Below are 4,610 nucleotides of genomic sequence, written 5' to 3' on the forward strand. Positions count from 1 at the left end.
AAAACAATTTTACCATGTTTACACTGGTAAGATGCAACAAAACATTTCTGTTCTACAATCTCTCCTTTTTAATAGTTAATGTATTATTAATGCAAGTCATTCTACAAAGAATGGGTCAAGATTTGTTTTCTAAGTTGGTTTGCGGAGGCTTGGAGAAGGTTCTGGTTTTGGATTTGTTTTTTTTTAAGGGTTGCTAGAGTACTGAGAAGTAGCCAAACTAAGTCCCAGGCTATCACATCTGGATACAGCAAGATAACTTCTAGGAATACTTATTTAGAATATTCAGACACTTGGACCAAGTACCAAAACATTCATCCTGCACAATCTGAAGCTTAAAATTTCTTTCATTTTCAATTATATTCTTCATACGCAGGAAATACATTTCATGTTATGAGATTACAAGCAGCTGTAATGAAATGTACACTGATGTAAAATTAGAACACTTAAAACTGCCTCTTAGTAATTTTTTCTTCTATATGCTCTATTGTAGATTGGCATTTTTCACTTTTGAAAGTCAGTCATTTGATATCTGAAAATGTATTATTAATGTGTGGTTTTTGGGGTTTTTTTGGGGTTTTTTTGGGTTTTTTTTTTTGTTTTGTTTTTTGTTTTTTGGTTGTTTTTTTTTTTTGTGTTTCGTGAGTTTTAGCTGTTAAGTTCATATATACATCAGTCTGTAAAAGTATAAGTAAAGCAACTGAATGTGAAAATGGCCAACATGACAGTGAAAGCGTGGATGATGGAGCAAAGTCAATACAATTTAGGTGCTGACATAAAGAGTTTCCCTTGTCTCTGGCCACACATTCTCATTCTCTCCCCTTGAACCAGAATCTTCTGACAAGATCCTTGTAACAAGACCTCTTCTGATAGCTTTCAGTAAGTTCAGGAAATGAAACAGGCAAAAGATTATCATTACAGAAAAGGAAATCATCTTGATAATCTTTAAGGTATTTTCTAACCTAGCTGATTTTATGATTCTGCCAGATTAGTTCCCTGAAATGATACATCAGAGAGCAAGGAATCTGATCCAGGGTCAGGACAACTGTTCCCATCAGGAGTAGCTCTTAGACTGGCTCAGCCAGATATGCAAACTGCACACAAAGGGTAGCGCTAAACCAAGCAGAAGTGATGTTGCTCCAATGCCTTTGCAGAAATTTTACTGTGTGCAAGTCAAAAGTAACAGATGCTGCTATTATCCTCTTTGAAACTATAGCAGGAGGGAAAAAAAAAAGGTTGCAGCTTCAGGGGTGACAAAAGCCAAAATTCTGCTTCTTAGCCTCTAGCCTGCTGTGAGGTTTGACGGTATTTGATAGTATGAAGTACTATCAAATAAGACTTGGTTCTTATTTTGCGTGATGAAAATTAGTAAATAAAGCATATAGAAATGGATTATTCTTAATATATCAAGAAATAAGCTGTAATATAAAAGGCTTGATGCTGCTCAAGACCTTATGATGTCCTCAATGTGATCTTTAAAACAAAAAAAAAAACAAACCCCCCCCCACACACACAAAAAAAAGGTACCAAAAGAATACCTTAGAATTATACAAAATAAGTTTGAATGTGACTGCTGGCAATCTCTCATCTCCTGCTCAAAGCACAACTAATGTTGAAGTTAGAGCAGGTTTCTCTGGAATATGCCTAGTTAAATTTAGATTCCTCCCACCCCAGCCTTTTCTGGAGAGAAAAAACACTCTCAGTGCCTCCTTGCACACCTTGTTCCAGTCCCCAAGTCACCTAGGTGGTCCTCTGCTGGTCTCTCTCCGGTTTGTCAGTATCTCTGGGGAGCCCAAAACCAGACACAGTACTTAGATGCAGCTTCACAGGTGCTGCTGACAAGAGGAAAAACCACTTACGTTACCTTCCACAGAGGCCAGCCAGGTTGGTCAGGCACAATTTCCACAAGCACCTTCCTTTCTGAGACCCGTGTATATTCTCATAAAACTGAGATATGAAAATGCTGATTATTTAAATGTTTGCAGTCCAACAAATAATATCTATATTGAGATATACATTATAGGTTTGTCATGGAAAATTTTAGGACATTCACAAACTTCTCATAAGCTTACCTTATGAGCAAACATCAGATTCACTAAAACAAACCTGGAAAGATATGGAATAGGATTTTGTTGCATCAGTTTTTTCTCATGTTTCTGATTTATAACCAATGTGAAATTCTTCTGCGCAGAAAATTACTGGCTATCTCTTTTTAAGATTTATATCTGGCTTTGTAACTAACCTTTTACTTAGAAGTTATGTGGTAAGTCAATTCTCACTTTTTGTATTTTATTCCACTGTAACACCTGTTTACATACTCTGCACATAAGCAGCAGTCAGGTGAGTAAGTATTGTGTGAAATGGAGAATGTCACCAGTACAGCTTGTACGTAAAATACTCAAAACTGTTAAGAAACTACATTTGAAGCAGCATATGTTACAATGTGGGAAATCTATCCCTGAACAAAATATGAATCCTGGTTGTGGTTAGGAAATTGCTGTATCATTAAATACCTCAGAGGATGTGAAGTCAACCATATGCTGTCAGGGCTGAGTCATACGTGTCTCAGACATAGGACTGTGAAAAACATCCCACCCTAGCAGCTCCCAGTCAAGAGGGAAAATAAAGGGACAATGGGGCGCCTGAGCCAGACAGCAATCAATTCATCTAAACTCTTCCTGCAAGCCAGCATTTGGAGCTAGGGAATTTCAAAAAAAAAAAAAAAAGCTGAAAGGAAGATCAAATGTTACGACTGGAACCTCAAAAGCTAAAGCATTTGGGAAATGCCATGAATCACTGAGACAGAAAACTTGTGCATGAAAGAAACAGCAAGGCATGCTGTTCTAACTGTGGGCCAGCCAAGTGAGAAGGAAACTGGCTTCAGAATTCTGACACTGACATGCATGCAACATAACTTAGAAAAGTTCTGTACAGAAATGGATGACATGGAGCACACAGACTATGCCCAAAACAACATTCAACACTGAGGAAAGGAAGTATACACAGCATATTTAGTGTTTGCTCTTCTGTATGATATTTTGTGCCAACTAATATAAAGAATCATTGATTTTTAGGGAATTTTTACATCTGTATCTACTTCAATTATCACATGTTTCTAAGAGGCAAACTGTAAACCCTAAGTGAGGATAACAGGGGCTAAAGGAAAAGATGTGTATAATCTCTCAGAGAACCTAGGGGGACAGCCATCAGTACTCATCCTTAGGGGCGGTGGAGACAGTAAAGTCTCACTTTTACCATGAAATAGAAGACAAATCATCCTGGCTAGAAACTGAACCAGAGAGAAACCTGCTTCCAACTCTGATCAAACAAAGCTTAAAGGTATATGAGCTTAGAGGGCTAGAATGGAAACAGAGCAGTCCATTTTCAGCTGATGGGATATTATGAAGCCTGTGACAAGCCTGTGTTCCTTCTCACTATCACAAAAGTTGAAAATGACAGGTCAGTTGTCCAATTTTCACTCTCAATAAAAGTTAACATAGTTATGAAACACTCCATGCAGTTATACTTACAAATAGCTCTTCACTACCTGAGTGCTCTTCATTACATAACTTGGACTACATTTGAGCTGCTATTTATTTTTATATTCTTCCTATATTCTTAGCCAAATACTAGAGGAAGATTTCCTGCCTGAGATAAGTACTTGTTCCTAATGAAAGTACATATTCTTCGATATTGTAAAATTATATCCAAGCTGCTAAACTGGAATTTCAAACCATTTATAGATATATCAAAAATAAGGACAACATTCACAGCTCTTAATTATAGGTAACTAATTCTGTCCTTGACTTCTTTACTTATTAGAACCATTGGACTCCAACTTTTCAGGACAATCATTTGCATTTTTAATATTTTCAACTCCTCTTCATTATAATGTATTTCTAATGTGTTCTTAGGACAAAAGTATGAGGGTGCATTGTCATCTTCTGGGTGGAGAACCACAAGCAGAAACTCTGGAAATCACACATTAGCACAACATTCAAGTTAAACCATGTCCAAATGACTTTGACTACCATGCACTTCAAAGCACTGGCAAGCCACCACACAGCATTCTTCCAAGCTTTGCTTGATTTCCATAGTGGTGAATCATGACCATAAAAGAAGCTATGTGAATGTTGGTTTGTTGGGTTTTTATTCTCCACACAGGAAAAAATAAAACATTAATAAAAAATAAGGTCAAGAGAGAACTATAGAAGTGTTCTTTAGGCAGATCAAAGTGGCCAATTTTCTCCACCTGGGACACCCAGTCAAAACATTTGTTATTAGAGGTCTCACTGTGACTCACATGCTACAATGCCCGGTACAGATTTAACCCACTCTTAACTCTTCGACAAAACCTGACAAAGAGAAACCCGTTATGTCTCCGAATCTGACAGAGTTTGGTGTCACTCATTCTAGAGCATTCCATCTTCTCTTGGGCTTATCTCTTAGGAAAAAAAAAAATCAAGTATGGCAAAATCTTTGTCACGTAGCTCATAGAAAATTCAATGTTTGGTAAAACTAGACATCAAAGCTAATGAAGGAAGTATTAATACACATAATGAATTTGCATTACCACAAATTCTGATACAGAGATTATGAAATCTTTGTCTTTT

General features: G+C 36.9%; 1 long non-coding RNA gene across 1 annotated transcript; it reads left to right on the forward strand.

Moving 5' to 3' along the window:
• The first annotated feature begins 516 nt into the window (after nucleotides 1-516).
• LOC115606448 lies at nucleotides 517-772 on the forward strand. The gene is made up of 2 exons (XR_003990897.1): nucleotides 517-553; nucleotides 644-772. It is a non-coding gene; the product is annotated as an uncharacterized LOC115606448 (long non-coding RNA).
• Nucleotides 773-4,610: the final 3,838 nt, after the last annotated feature.

This window comes from Strigops habroptila, chromosome 4 (genome assembly GCF_004027225.2).
Source record: "Strigops habroptila isolate Jane chromosome 4, bStrHab1.2.pri, whole genome shotgun sequence".
Lineage (NCBI taxonomy): Eukaryota > Metazoa > Chordata > Aves > Psittaciformes > Psittacidae > Strigops > Strigops habroptila.